The sequence below is a fragment of the Pezoporus wallicus genome, unplaced genomic scaffold, assembly GCF_028554395.1.
Source record: "Pezoporus wallicus isolate ANWC-B61680 ecotype Strahan unplaced genomic scaffold, APGP_CSIRO_Pwel_v1 contig_7985, whole genome shotgun sequence".
NCBI classification, from domain to species: domain Eukaryota; kingdom Metazoa; phylum Chordata; class Aves; order Psittaciformes; family Psittacidae; genus Pezoporus; species Pezoporus wallicus.
The window spans coordinates 600,580-617,009 of NW_026636538.1; the positions used below are offsets into that span (position 1 = coordinate 600,580).

Consider the following 16,430-nt stretch of genomic DNA (forward strand, 5'->3'; position numbering starts at 1 on the left):
CCTAATGTGCAGAACACTTTATGCAGCATAGACCACTGTTGTAATTATGCAGGCTACCAAATATTATGCTTGTCTGATTCCTCCTGCCCCTGCTAACAAGCAGAAGCAATGATAAAGTTTCAGCTGTATTTCACCAGTTGCCTTTTTTTCCACTGCGTATACATTATCCACTCTGTTATGTGCAGATGTTTAATGCTTCAGCTATGTACAAGGACTTAAAGTATCGCAGTCCTCCCACCCTTCCTAACAAAACCCTGAAACTTCTTCAACATGCAGTAGGTGTGATAGTAGCATTTATCATCCTGTGATCTCTTTCCCTGTTTTCAGTGCCAAACCATAGTATTAGGGGAAAATTCTAACAGAGCTATCATCTCCATTGTAAACATCATTTCAGTTTTCATCAGTCTGAAAACCAGGCTGATGCAGACACCCAACTTCTAGCAACACTGCTCAGAAGAGATCAACAGCTGAATGTGCTTCTCTCATGCTGAGGCTTCCTAGCACAAGTTGGTCTTCAGTTCTGCTTCCCTTTTGTTCTCCCCTTCCTGGATGCGTTTCTAGCAATACTCTGGCTACTCATAGATGTTGCTGGGTAGCTGGAAGTCTTGGTGCCAGGCTGTGGATGCTACGCCACCTGCCCGCAGCTAGCAGTGGCATCTGTAGCTCTGGGATGGCTTTTCATAGAGACCCTTGGCTCTTCCCTGCTGGAACTGCTCTAGCAGCTCTGAAATTCCTCAGCAACCTGATATGGTGTCTCCTTGTGACCGATAGGCTGTAGTGTTTATCAGAATGCCATTTTGCTTTGATTTACCCTGGGTTATAAACGGTCACTTCCTCTTAGATTCTGTGCAAATGAAGCCCAATGCAAGTAACATAAAGTTTACATTAAGTCTCTTGTCTTTGCTTTATTCATGGAAAAGTAACTTCAGAAGTTGAGTTACTGGTTTCTCTGATTGGCAGCTTTACACAAGTGCATTGTAGCTCGTGTTTACAAGCTGCAGAGCTAGCTTTCCTTCACTTCGAGCATTGCGCTTCATTGAAATAGAATACATTAAACCCCAAAATGTCCTTTTGCACCACCTAACAAAGAGAAGAGCATATTTGTAACTTTGGCTAGTTGTTGCTCTTTTTTCTCTTTGAAGGTGTGTATTGAAATGATGGTGAAGTGCAGTCTGACATGATATATAACGATTTTTAAGCAACATACAGAATACTGGAAACTTTTGCAAGGAAAGAAGTATCCAGATAAACATTGAAGAAAAACTACTAGTGTGAAAGAGATTATCATAGCATGCTTATTATTTGCTCAAATAAGCAAAGAAGAAGGAAAAAGGAATGTGGGGGGTGAGAGAAGATCTCTAAGGAAACTATTATTCTTACAGATGGAAATAATATAGCAGTTTATTCTAAATTTGCAATCAGTTATATTTATTTAGGCTTGTTTAATCACACTGGCATAATTTCCTTTAAAGAATTTGCAATAGTGTCTTCCATTTTTAATGAACTTTAATATTAATTTTGTTACATTTAATCTTTTGCCCTTGTATCAGAGCTCTGAACCTTGGTGTGAAAACTCTGTGCTGTGAACTTTTAGAACATTCCCTTTCCAAAAAATTTCTTCAGGAAGCGTGACCTCGTTGTACTGTTTGTCTGAGAAAAGATACAGCAAGTATCCCCCTCCCTGGCATGACTTCTGGTCCTGTGATTGTTCGTGGCTGGAGGAGAAGAGCGGTTTTGCTAAGGAACTAGTTCAGGAGAGGGGGATGCTGATTTGTGTGTTTCATTTCCTCCTGACTCTTCAGCTGACCGGGCGCTGGGTTCAGCTGTGTGTGTGGGACAGGGGAGCTATAACCCAACCCTGACAGTGGAAAAGATGCTCTGCCGAGATTTCTTCCCCTGTAAAGTAAGTTGTATATTTTTTGCTTTGAAAACAAACAAATGATAGAACTTAAGCTCAGTAGAACTAGAAATGGAAATGTGGGCTCCTGCCCTGACCCCTATGATCCAATTTCACATGTGCATCGGACATGCAAAGTAGCTGCTCATGTGGGTGGAATACTGAAAATTGTTCTGTGTGTTTGCAGCATCTGAGCTCAGTTTCTAGTGGGAATTGGGAGGATGGAGGGGACATGGCTCATTAGTTCTCTAGAACTAACTACAGACATTAATTTGGGGTAAATGTAAAGAAGGCATGAAGAGAACTGTCCTGACATCCCACATTTTCCACTGTAAGTTACAAGGCATTCTGTTTTTTTGAGTTGTTGCTGTTGCCCTGAATTTGCTCTCAACAGAGAGAATCCATAGGCAGGTGAGTGGGAAGATGTTGGTGTCATACCCTGAGGGACACTCTTAGTTGCACACAGCTTCCCAGCACATTGGACATCGGTGCTACCTGTTGCAGATGTTGGCAGTGGCAGCTCTGACCCCCCATGCCTGCTGCTGCCCACAGGAGGTGCTGGGAGGGTGGCAGGAGGCAACAATCAGGATGCTGCATAGCACTTGCAAGGGTCTGGTTTGTGTTTGGTTCATGGGAGGTGGAAAGACATGGATGCAACGTGCAACCAGGGATTTGCTGCTGAGATGTACTGTTGTGCTTTGAAGCAGCTTTCCATTTCTTTTCCATGTTTAGGAGATGTCAAACTACCCTAACTCCTTCAGTATCAGATATGTTTATGGAACAGCCTGCACAGCTCTTGAGTTTTTTAATTCACATTACAGTGTAAAACAATGTGCTGTAGTTGGGTGGTGACTGAGGGCCGCTGTCCCTCATGGCTGAAGGTCAGGTCCAAAGAATTCCTCCAGCCTGGCAGTTCAGCCCTGGCCCGGAGTGACAGGAAATAGGAATGCCTGTGAAAAACTTCCAGAAAAATATTGCAAAACCTGTAATAGTTTGTTGAAAATAAACAGAACCCAAGTTCTCAGTAGGGGGTGACTAATTCATTTAGATTTTTTCTGGGGCATTATTGAATTCTTTTTCCCATGGATCTTTTGTTGATTTGTTGAATGTAGAGGAAGCTTCTGATTTTTTTCTATTTTTAATTCAAGCACTGACATATAAGGAACAATAATTCCACCAGACAAGCTACTTGAAACTTATCTAGTGGTGGGAAACTAAGTTCAGTGGAGGGAAAAGTTCTGTGTCCTAGTTACCCACCCACCTGGTATGGCCATATGTATTCCTAGAGTCTAAACAAAGTTCGGTGCCCATTTTCCCAAGCTCCTGTGGTGGGACAGGAGCTTTCTCTAAACACTGCAGCTCCCCAGAGGATACAACAAGTAATGGGAAGACTTACTTTTTGATGTTTTTGTGTCATAACCCATAATCCTAATACTCATCTCCTTCCTAGTCCCCTTCTAAATATAACGACGGGAGAAGTCACAACCATCACACTAAACAGTACTGAAAGAATGTAAAACAGTCCGAAGTTCAGTTTTCATCATTCATCCCTACATTTTTTGTTACCATAGAGCTAACAGAAGAGTCTCTTGTGAAAGGAAGTGGAGCATGTGCTTCCTCCTGAACCAGCCCACAGTGCCAGCTGAGTTAATGCTGACTTGGGGAAAAACCTCTTCTTAGGAAGGAGCAGCTTCTGGGGCCAAGTCTCAGATTGCTGAGATGGCAGCTTAACTCCTGCTTAGACCAAAAAGTTTGAATGAAGGACCCTGCCTTGACCTGGTGTCTCACTGCTGGGTCAGGGGCCATGCCACCTTCATGCTGGTGAGGCAAGGATTCAGGAACAGTTCTAGTAAACTTGCATTATCTGAGGGCCATCCCATAGGAACATCTTTCATGAGAATCACAGTCGGCTTAACTTACTGATTGCAGTCACAGCAGCAGCAGGAAACTTTTCTTTAAATCGTCAGCTTTCACCTCCTTTTGCATGTGCTCAGACATATTCCTAAAGAAAATTGGTTTTCATTGGCTGGTAAGCAAGATGACTTCTTAACTTGTAATTTAATTTAATATTTACAGTAAATATTGTACTTCTTTTTGCTCTGCAGGAGCAGACACTATTTACATATTTATGCCATTACAAAGCTAAACTTCCATATTCTATTTCTTCCATTCTGTTATGTTAAAGATAGTAAATAAATATTCATTTACCAGCTGATTCAGTTTATGGCTTTTATTTGCTTCAACTTGCTTTTCAATGGAAATTGAGATTTCATTAAGAATGCATAAAATTAGCATTTCTTATAAAGTAAAATATATTAAGCACATCAGAAGAAAGATTAGCAAAAAACAATTTGACTTTAAAGCATATGTAATTATTAGAAATATCTTACTTATTAGGGAACAGCAGTTTACTAGTTACTGAATTGAACTGAGTAATTCCAATCACAGTGTCTATTAAGACTTCAAAATCTGTAGGTCTCAATCTTCCTTCCTTTTTCCGATAGCATGGAAAAGAACAAGCTTTCCTGCTTTTTCAGCTTCTAAGTGGTTTTATAAAAAAAAAAAAAATCCTGAAAATAATAATAAAAAAGAGAATTTTATATCTACAGAAGAGCTGTCAAAGAGTCAGAAGTTTTCTTTTATCATCTCAAAAACTGGTTACAGGTGCTCAGCCACGTGACTTTTCCCAATCTATGGTTTGATTTTTGTAACAGCTCTGGCAGTAGAAATCATCAATTTTTCTCTGCCAGTCTGTGCTTTTTATAACACACATTCAGCCACTAAAAGGTAAGTGGAATTTTACTTCAGCCTTCCCCGATGGGACTTTAAATGAAGATTCTGAAACTCCACAGACTTGTTCAGCTCTGGCTCTTCTAGACTCTAAGAAATACTGTACCCATCCTCAACTAAGCAATATATTCTTTTACACAAGCTCTTACTATATTAGTTTTTCACTTTCCACCATGTGTGTCAAAGCTTTCAAACTGTGATCAGACAGACTGCAAATTTGAGTAAGAGTATGCCATCTTCTAAATATATACCATAGAGGATTCAAAGAGGACTCCAAAGCTTTAGTTAGTTTTGATAATAACAAGCTTACTCTTGCAGAATCACTTTAAGTGGTTCATGCTATATTATTTCTGCTCGAGCAGCCTGTTCAGATTCTTGTAGTTAAACGTAGAATGAGATGCTGATGAAGCTGGGTCTCAAGGCATGCATCCACACACTGAGTAGAGAGTTGCGTCTGTTTGCATTCAAAACCCCTCACACAATAAAACACCTCTCACTTTTGTGCCTGTTCATTTGATAACAAGTTATTTTGGCACTCAGATTCTGTCCATCTATCTAATATCTGCCACTTCAAGAACATTGCGCTTCCTGGTACAATGGCTGGCTGAAACATCATTAGCCAGAGAAGTCACACTCCTGCTTGGCCTCCCATCTGCCTTTGTTAGATGGATATTTTATTGGCTCATCCCGTATGAAGGCAGTCTCTTCCAAGTTCAACACAATTCAACCCATCCTAAGCTGTGACCAGGAGTAACTGTGCTTCCATGCAGGGTGGAGGGCTTGCACTAGGTGTCCTTTGAATTTGAAACTCATTGTAGATGTGTTATGAAACAAGGGCTGCTTTGGTACACAGCAGGGTATAGGACTCTCTTTAAGTCCATATATCCAGAAATAAAAGTTGTATTTTATCTGTGTTTTTAAAAGTGTCTATTGACTTAAACTTGCTTGGGACAAACACACGTTGAATAAGTTAAACTGGACTTTATCTTCACAAAAATATTGAGAAGAATGAAGGTACCTAGCTATAGTGGAGAGGGTTGATGATATTAATTAATTATAATTGAATTCCTTCATCATAAACAAAGTTATATAGAGCAGTATTTAATGCATTTTTAATGCAAATATATGATAATTGATGTTAGGCATCCAAAGGTCTTTTGCTTTGTAAACACAGGAGTGGATTGCTATGTGAAGACTGGAGATCCACAGGAATGCACAGAGTTACTTGTACCTCTGTTTTTACATCAGGTGCCCATGCTGTGCTATCTACAGCACACATCACATAGTTTACAAGGAGATTCCACTGGGAGCACTTTCCATCCATGCTTAATAAAAGTCTCTCTGTTGGATTGTAAGTAAACTTGTGGTAATCAGCAGAAGAAATTACACCGCCAGGCTATCTCTTGCTAGCGAGTTTTGCTGCCAAAACTTTTGTGGGGTCATGAGTTGCTGACATTTTTATGTCTTTGGAGCATGTGTGCTCATTACAGCTTTTTTGAGGTGCTGCATGTCCTTGCTGCAAGAAGCTGTAATGGCAGAGGGGCTGCTGCGCACTGGGTAAGGACCCCGGGCTTGCAGCTGCCAACATTGCTGTGTTCTTCGAGCACGTATACAGTGGTATTTTGCTAGTAGCTATGTGCTGGCTTGTGCTGTTTAGAGAAGAGATTTCACTTGGGCAGGAGAGGCTGAATTTTGTTGGCCTACATCAACATAGTATGAGAATGCACAGAAACTCAGGGCAAATAATGCTGACTTCTGACAGTAAACCTCAATAGCACTGGACAGCTTAGATTTGTCCCATGCAAGTATGCCCTACCAACCCATTGCTGGCAGATGTTCTGCTCTTAGCTGCTGCTGCTTTTGATAACTGAAAAAAACCAACTTCGACACAGAAGTGGAAAAGCTAGCAGAACTGTGTAGAAGAATACACGCCATGATATGCTTACTGTTTTTCTTTCACAGTGTCCCTACATTTTCCCTCATTCTATGTGCTATTAGAACATATTTATTTCCTGCCAGGCTGTTTAAATGGAAAGACAAACACATCAGGGTCAAGATTGGAATACTTCTTCCTAGAAAGAACTGAAAAAACAGCACTTCTTGGAAACTTAGGAATATTTATTCTCAGCTCCTTTAACTGAAAAAGAAGTGGAAATAAAAGCTGAAGGTTGCATTGATTAGCATTCCGTATTTACCTGCCTACAGCGCAAAGCAACAAAGAAAAACTTTAAATGAAGAAAATACCTTCTAGTGCTACTGAAATACAATGTGGACCTAGAGGAGACTTTTGTGAGATTAAGTAAAAAAAAAAAAAAAAAAAAAAATAGCTTGGTAAAGTAAATAAATGTCATAAAATGGAAATTATGAGCATGCTTCTAAAAAAGGGTAGCTGGTGTACTGGTAATTCTTTCAGGCTGTTACAGTGTGCTCTCACTTCAAACACCTTTTGTGTTTGGACCTGTGCTGGCAGCTTTTCAAAGGAATCTCATACTTTCTTTCCTCCCCCTCCCCGTTTTGCATAATAATTAGTATGTGAATATGCTTGTGATTTCTTCTTATTACTTTAATACCGTCACATTTTAGAGACTTCAATAAAATTCTGAGCTCCACCAAAACAGTCCTTGCTCCAAAAACCATGCAGACTAAAAGGACTGGAAAAACAAAGCACAGGGAAATAGCATCTCCGTGCAGGGAGAAGCATGGTGCCAAGCAACTCTCCTATCAGAGGAGATCCAGGATCCATTCAGGCAGTATCCTGTGCCTAACAGCACACTCTACTAGTTGCTTCATATATGGTATTATAGAGGGTGAAAAAAAAAAAAAAATCCTGCAGTAAGAAGTGTCATCTGTCCTCACATTAGATTTATTTCCCCTTTCCAGAAGTCAGATATCAGCTTATTCCCCAAAGCACCAAGTTACAATCAGATAATTATGATTATTTTTGACATTCATATATATCCGATCCCTTACTTGAGTATTAAGTTCTAGACTCTGACACTGTTCCTACCAGTGTAATCACGGCAATCTTGTAAAGATACATCCATATGAAGACCTTCAATCAACTGAATAGTCTTAATGAGTTCAGAAGTATGTGAGATGGATCACACATATGATTTCTGGATGAGGGGAGGGGCTAGAATTTTGCTCACCATAGTAGCTTTTAAAGTCTGGGAAACAGCACAGTTCTCCTCAGCTCCAGCCTCTCCCTGATTTACAATTAAAATTCCAAGGATGGAAGAACAGCAATCCAGAAGTCTGAAACCTGCAAATTAAAGGAGAAAAAACCTATGCATTTAGAGAATAATGCAAAATATAAGAAAATAATGTAAGAGATGGGTGTGATGGAAATACCCTTCCCAAGGCTAAGTGAGTATTGATAAGTTTCAAACCTGTGAACAGATCTGTGTACGTTGCTGGCTAATGAGGCTTGAGGGGTGGAGCTCTAGGTTTTACTTGTTCTTATTTATTGCTTCTCAGCCAGGACAACGTAAAACATGAGTAGTGTGTTATTTTCCATCTGACCTGGGATTAGTGATAGCCATGCCAAGATTTCTCCATCCTTCTGGCTACTTGATGATGGGGGAAAAAGATGGCTTATTATCACTCATCCTTACTCCTTGGCTGTGGAAGGATTAATAAAGGAACATAATTCAGGGGAAAATGAGAAACCAGTTTTTGAAAGTGATTTAATTGCAAAGGGAGCAAATGAAGAAAGAAGGAACCACTCTCAGGAATCAGCCCAAATCCTAAATTCAAATAATGCATGTACAGTTTTACATGACACTGTTTTCATGTCCCATACTCTCTCTCTAGTTGGAAGCAAAAAGAAAAGCTGTTAAGTTCAAGAGGTTGTGGGTGCAATAGCCAGTCATTGAGAATGGAAAATTTTCTTGCATGACTTACAGCAACACATATATAATTATTTAATCATTGTGTGTAATCTCTTTCCAGAGTACAGTCCTAGACACAGCTTATAAGACATGGTATGTGAAGGATATACAGAATGTACAGGAAAGAGACAGGTAAACAGGCAGATCTCTGACAGCAATTTCCTTGTGTAACATTTTTATTCAAACAGTTATTTTGTTACCCTCAATGTAAGAGGGCTCTCAAGGACAGCCTCAGTTTGAGAACACCATACTGCTGCATCCCACCAGCATGCTTCCTGATCTGTGTAACAGAGGGCACAGCTCCAGCTGCAAAAATGTACCATAGAGATTGTGCACTGAAAAATACAAGTACAAAAATACAACTGGGCCACCTCAAACAAATGGGTGGAGCAGTCAGGTTGGCAGGGACAGCCATTACATCATAGTAACATGCATTTCAACTCCCTTCTCAAGGTACATGCCTAATAAAGGACATCTTTTCACTTAGGCATAAAGTTCATGAATATAGGAGTACTGTGCTACATATTAGAGCAAAATTCTTCACTGTCTTCCTTCTACAGCATCTTTTTGGAAATGCATCAAGGGCTTTGATTCTAACGATGCTTACCTGCAAGCACCTGGGTACTCCCATTGACGTAAATAAAACAAATCAAGAGGTTAAATTCAAGTGTTTGAAGATTAAGACCCATGTTCATATTTTAAGATTTTATCTACAGAAGAAATAGCACTCATTTACATAAGTGTTTGTAAAAGTCGCACCTTTATTTAAATAAGCATAATGTTACTTGTGCAGGAAGCCGCCACCTGAGGAGCAGAGGTCCTATGTCAGTTCCCAGCAGTGTGAAGGCAGCAATGGCTCTCAGACAACTGGAAACCATCACTGGCTGATATTGTATTGCCATGGTCTGAATTCCCCAGTGAAAAGGCCACTGCGACCATGCAGGGAGCCAGAATACCTCATCCTGCTTCACCTGTTTCATAGAAGCACAGAATGATTTGGGTTGGAAGAGAGCTTAAAGGTCATCTAATTCCAACCGCCCTTCCATGACAAGGAACCCCTTCCACTAAACCAGGCTCCTCAAAGCCCCATCCAGCCTGGCCTTGCCGTTTGCTGTAGGTCCTTGCACCATTAACACGTCCACTCTACAAAAGCTCAATCCAGCGCAGCAAGCAGCCCCACACCGAGGAGGTTTCTCTCCGGGATGGGCTGGTGATGGTGCATGAACAGTTTTTTGGCCTCCTCCCCGGGAAGCAGGGTCGGGTGGGAGCGTCCTTGCCGAGCCTGCCTGACCTCAAAGGAGCCTACGAGGCGCCACACATGGCCTCAAAGGAGCCCGACCCGCCAGCAAGTGGGGCTCGCCCGGCCCCGTCTGCAATGGAGAACCGGCCAGACCCGGGATGGTTGCAGGCCTCCAGACGGGTTCCACTCGGCTTCAGGCGGCCTCGGGGCGACCCGCCCCTTCCAGCCCCTCGGCGGCTCCTCCTTTCTTCGGCCCCAGACAGCCGGCCGGGCTGAGGAGGGGGCTGTGCTGCCGCCGCCGCCGCCGGGTCCGCGCAGGGAAGGTGCGTGTTTGCTCTTTCCCCTCTTCATCCGTCTCTCCTCCTCCTCCTCCTCCTCTTCACAGCGGGCCGGCAGCGCGGAGCACTCCCCCGGGCTGCCCGCGCTTCTCCCCGGACTGGAGGCACGGAGAGCACGCAGGCCCCCATCTCCAGCGCCCCGGCGGGGCTCAACTCCTGCTCCTCTTGCCGATGCCCTGCTTTGAAGCCCTGTCAGGATGTGCTGGAGTCCCGTACAGTCCTCACCTCCCCCCCCCCCCTCCGGAACGGGGCCTTCAGCCGCTGAGCCGCAGCCTCGGGTGCTGCCGGCCTAGCTCTGCCTGGGGCCGACGGGCTGGAACCCTCCTGGGCCCACCTCACGCCGACCTCCCGCCCTTCTCTGAGGCGGACAGCTTGGTCGCCTTTCGGGAACACGGAGGCTCAATCGCATGACAAGAAACGCCTGCTTATCGTCATATTCCTTTTAATTTTAAATCAAATAGCGACATGAAGTTGTAGTTGGCAGTCGCATTTGTGAGTAGGGGACACACGGTCGGTGTTAGGTGAGGCATGGTGGTCAGCCGTGGTCAGCCGTGGGAGTTGACAGCAGTCACTGACTGGTAACTGTGCTGCTGCAAACGGATAAACCCGTAAATAGCAGATGGGTGCATTAGATACTTAATTCCAGTTTACAGCACACTTCATTATGAAGAGGTCCCAGAATGTAAAGCGGTTTAGCGCTTCTGGGTAAGAAATTGTAGTAACTGGTGCCCATTAGATTTATTTTGACAGAACTTTATTCTTCAAAGACTACCTTTTTCAAATTGATGCAAAAGGGAAAAGAGTGTAAGAAGAGAGGCATTTTTGTATATATTCAATTTTTATATCTTTGTATATGCATATACATATTTTATAGATGTATTAAAATATATACGAGAGAGAGAAAAGTGAGATGTAAAAAAAAAACCCAAAAGTGACATGTAAAAAAAAGTAAGCTTTGCAAGCTGAATGAGATTTTGCTAAGGAAGCATTCGATATGGAGGAGTGTTTTGTATCTGGCGGTGATGTCTTACAAGGCTCAAGTCTGCTCAAAACTGAAGAGAAAATTTGAAATACAAGCAGTGTACTTCTGTTTGCTTGTTGATAACTTTCATTCTTCAAACTGCAGAATCTGTGGGACCTGTATGAGCATCCAAAGCGCCTGCTCAGAGAGGGCCATACACATTCAACACCTGAAGTCCAGGTTTCTTGTTTTGTAAGCCTTAGTTTTCAAAATTCTGCCTGTGTTTTTCACTCTCTTAAAAATTAGATTAATTTTAACTATTTTTACACACTCTTTTGTAGTAAAAGACTGCAAGAGTGTTGTAATCTGTCAATGAAAGGGGAACATGTGGGTGTTTCTTCTTATGAAGCAATACTTGGTGTTACTGTACAACAAATTCCTAATGGGGGAATGGAAGAATTGCTTACATCAACATCTATCTAGAATGTATCTCTCTATTTTAGCTTGGGAAATTAATAAGATTGAAGCTAGAGTGACCAAAGTTGGCGTTGAGTTTGCTCTGGTTATTTTTCTGTGAGGATGAAAGCTTTTATTAAAAGTCATTCTCATGCTTACCTACTATCACTTCTTAAAATCACCTTCCAGTCTCGCCTGGTGCTCTCTCTGTTATATTGTATTTTTTTTAATAAAACCTCAAACACTTCTTTCCCCAGAGAAACCTTTCAAAGCCTGCTATATCCATGAGAGTTCTTGTGTCTCTTGTTTCCTTGTAAGTTTTGCCTCATTTCTTTAGACATATCCACTCTGTTTTGGATAGCATCTCTCAGTTGTGCCTTGCCATCAGTTTTCTTTTTACCCAAACTTCAAGCTTTCAGATGAAGTCTGTGCAGATAAGCTTGGATCAGGGCCACCACAGCTTTAGGGATTCATACAAAGCCTTTGTCTTGGTGTTTAAAATATATATAATTCTTTTGAACAGCAGAACAATAAGACACCAAATCAGATAAAAGCAGATTGCAAATCTGGGCTGGGGAAGAACAACCTGGCATTGACCCTTGTTAGGAGACATCTGTCAGTAAAAGCTCATATAAATTCTTATTTGTTTTATAGCATGTTTTTCCAAATGCCTGCATGTCTTTAATACCAAATCAGGAAAGGAAGCAACTTACAGAGTCTCTTATTGTTGATACAATTGCACAAACTCATAATGCACATGGGATTCTTTTATCGATTCCTGTTATAGTGTATAAAACTTTCTTGCTTTAAGATTGAAAACTTTGTCTTTTCATTTCATCCTTCCTTCCCAGTTGTGGGAGGATGAAGATGAAGGATGGCAGTACATGTAAGAGATAGCAGCTGCAGGGTGAAATATTTTGCTTAGAAAAGTACTTTGTGCGTAGAAATGTACAAAATGATTACGATCTTGAAGCTTTATAGTTCTTTCTGTTCTGTCTCAACAGGAAATATTATCTGTCAAAAACTGCATTGCAGTAATCTTTCATGTTTTTGTTACAAATGTCTGCAATAATCTCAAAAGTAGTGAAATAAATGTTCTTTCTTCAGTTGACCCTCAGTCACTTATATTTTCACTGCGATGGCAATAGTGAATTTTTAGCTGTGATTTGAAATCCCCTAAATGCCAATTGCTTGATTAATTCGGTATTTCTGAGTGAATCTGTGGAGTATGCTCTGCTCTTTTTCATTTTGGTTTTACAGTAGAAGAAAAAATTGTATGTCAGTTTTAGAAAAATGTTAACCTTGTTAGCCTGTAGTCTTAAAAAAAAACGATAATTTGGGTGCCTTGATCTTGCAAGAGGCTTGTTTTCTGTTTGTGAGACAGAGAGAATCGATCAGTGATAGTGGTAGGGGGAGTGACATGTATTATCTATCTATCTATCTATCTATCTATCTATCTATCTATCTATCTATCTATCTATCTAATCTTTTTTAAATGGAGAACATTCAGTCATCCAGTATCCAAATATCCAATAAAAAATGATATCCAGTATCATTAGGATTTTTTTTCTTGTCTTGCTATTAATAATAGCAATATTTTCTCAGTCTTTTAAATCTAATTAAGATAGATCTGTTTGATGAATTTTCTCTGCAGTGGGTTAGAGACAAATGCAAAAATCCCTTTGGTGCTGTTGCTGCCAAGAGGGATTTGATAGAAGTGTCTAATGAACAGATGTTCAGATTAAAATGCATCTCTAAGAAGTTATTTATGTATGTTGGCAAAATGTTTCTTTGTACTACCCACTGCAATCAGAGGTATGGCAAGAGACCTGTGGTCTTAAAATCCAATTTTTAAAGTAACTAATGCTGTTTCAGAAGAGAAAAAATCCAGTCAAATTTATCTCAATTCTATAAAATGAATTTTAAATCAGTTATCTTTATGTTTATAGTGAGAGGAGGTTAATCTAAGGTTAATCCCTTCCAATCCAAACCATTCTATGATTCTGTGTTTCTTACAGGAAATATAAAAAAATCGGATTTATTTTAAACTTGAGTGAATATCCTGTATTCAGTACAACAGTGACAACCTCTACCAGCTCAGGATTTGCCAAAACCTGTTTTGTGACTCCACAGATGTAGCATCCATGCAACTGAGAATTGTCATCACCCTTGTGCCACCTGTTTTAGTACTGATGTGAGAAAACAGTGCTGGTTTTAAGTATACCTGTGTCGGTTTATTTTTTCCCTTCTTTTTCTCCAGTTGCTGGTTATGGTGTCTGATCTTCTACTTAAATGTTATGATAGTATATTTCCTGCTAGAACACTGTGTATAAAAGGGAATGAGATCACTCTTCCACCCTCCCCCAGTTTTTCTAGCTTTCTTCTGCTACGTGTATTTTGATGTCCTGTGCCTTTTAATTTTTTTTCAGAGGAGGCACTTGACTGTGAATTTACATAAGCCCCACAAAAGGGGCTCATGCAATATTATGCATGTGCAATATTATGCATGTGCAATATTATGCATGTGCCAATAGACATTTGAGAAAGAAATCTGCTTTTTTTTGAGGTCTTAAAATGACATCTGAGCCAATAGACTCCATTGGGAAAGCATCCACTTTTTTATCTGTATCTTTTGAAGACCAAAGCATAAATCTGATATATCTATAATGGCTTCCCCTTCTACTTTCCACAGGTTTTGAGATTAGCATTTCTGATCTTGTTGATTTTTACTGTACTGAATCACAGGGCTCTCTCTGGTCATGTTCTCCCATGCAAAACACAAGTGCTCTTCTTGGCAGACTGTGAAAACACTTCTTGGGAGTTTTAGTTTAATGAAATTCTTTATTGCTTTGGAAGCAGAAAGAATTGGAAGTTAGTAATTTCTTTAAGATTGATCATATACTGCAGTAGGCTATTAATATTTTCTGTTATGACAACTAGATAAGGCAGAAAAGTACATTACTAGTCTCGGGTAATGTATTCAGTGCTGCCAAGAAAATACACAGAGCAGACAATTTCTACCTCAGTGATGCACTGTGAGATACCCTAGAAGGAAAACAAAGTCAACTTGATCTTAATTACTTGTTCAATTTGGTTGTCTTGAAATAGTTGTTGGCAAAAAATCTCTAGAGGGTTTTCAGAAGCAAAATATCTCAGGAATAGGCTTGGAAAATTCTGTGCTGGCTCTGAGTCACTGCCCTTGTCTAATATACCTGCAGCTGCTGCAGAGGTTTCTACCCCAGCCCCTGCCTGTCCCTTGGTCAGTGATTCTCTACTACCCAGATAGCAGAGCTGTCTGCTCATCAGGCTGCAGGGATTGCTGCAGTCCAGTCATCCTTTCCCATTTTGCCTTTGTCAGTAACCTACTGGTAGTCATGCTTGGGATTAATTTCTGCAAACAAAGGATAAATATTTTTCACTCACTGGATTAGTTCCAAGAACCAGCTGGCTGTCTGACCAGTTGGGTAAGTTTCTGGTGCAAGTGAATGGCAATTTGGAGGGTAGAGCCACTGTAGCTGAGATCTAGGTGGACTTAAGCAGTGACTGATCCAAATCTTCTGTTGCCCAGTCCATAGGCTAATAAAATACACCTACATTGATTTTAAAATACGTTAGTGCTGCAGCTGTGGTCTGTGATACATGCTTCATTTTGAACTTAACATCTTATGGCTGAAGAGAAAATTTGCAAAAAAGGGTGGTAATGAACAGGAATATCTCTGTGGTTGCCCTTCAAAGAGAATGAGAACAGATGTTCTTATTTCCAGCAACCAAGATGGAAACTTGTTTCCTTTGCTGCCCAAGTCAGCAGGTACATCTTGCTTTACAGTGCTCACTGCTGTATACTACAGTCATGATTATTAAAAAGACCCGGCTTAGCAAAGCCATCATTATATCCATTATGGATGGATCATACTGGACTTACTGGTCTGATTTTTGACTGTTCTAGCATGTCTGGTGATGAGAGAGGAGAAAGTGGTTCAATTGGAAGAAACTTGGAGAGAATAGCTGATGCTAAATGTCAAAACATCTCTCAAAAGTTTGCTGTGCTCATAGCAGGTGACAGCGCTGTCTCCATCCTCACATCTAATTTTGACTGGAACAATAAATTTTTTGTTTCATTGGAAAAACAGATGGTCAGAATAGTATGATAATATTTCCCTGTTTAGATCTGGTAGCAGGTGAGCTGCAAACTCATTTGCAAGACTTTTTTTCCTAGAGGAAAAGGAATTTCCCCATGCCAAGTGGTGTTTCTGCTAGTAGTCCTCTCATTGCTCAAAGTAGGTCTGATGTTTTGTTCCAGAATATTGGCTTTGAATAAAGATAATCCTTTTGACACAAGAGTGTAAGTTAATTTGTGTTTGTAACCAAACAAGACTTTGTGCTTTCTCCAGTATGGGAATTTTGGCATGGCTAGAAATGATTTTTTTTTTTTTCCCCTCACTTCACACTCTTGCACCCAATGTTATCTGTGAAACAAATTTGTGAAAATTCCTTTATGGTTTAAGCTTTTAGGCTGGCAGAAGTCAATGCATGTTGTAAGCTTTATTTGAGGAGCTATCATTATCAATAATATGTTTCTTTGATCCGTATTATACGCAAGTTTTATTTGCAATAGAACAGAAAAAAACCTTGTACAAAGTGAATTCTGTTTTGCTGACCCTGACTTTAAGTCAGGAGACGAACCTAGTAGTTAAAAACTGCATGATATATGTGTCTATAATGCATATTTGATGTTTGTATGCTTGGGATTGGTTGTTTTTTTTTTCTTTTTTCTTTTAATCAGTGCCATTTTCTTGTGATTATGGTGCAGCCCCCTCGGCTATCTCATCATTGTGTTACACACCACACTCTCCTAAGT

General features: G+C 40.6%; 1 protein-coding gene across 1 annotated transcript in view; it reads left to right on the forward strand.

The window, feature by feature from the left end:
• Positions 1–274: 274 nt before the first annotated feature.
• The window catches only part of CPQ (carboxypeptidase Q), a 165,640-nt gene continuing 149,484 nt past the window's right edge, over positions 275–16,430 (forward strand). The window contains exon 1 of the mRNA XM_057400512.1: positions 275–1,903. The gene's annotated coding sequence lies outside the window, so the exon portion shown is untranslated. The remainder of the gene's footprint in view (positions 1,904–16,430) is intronic.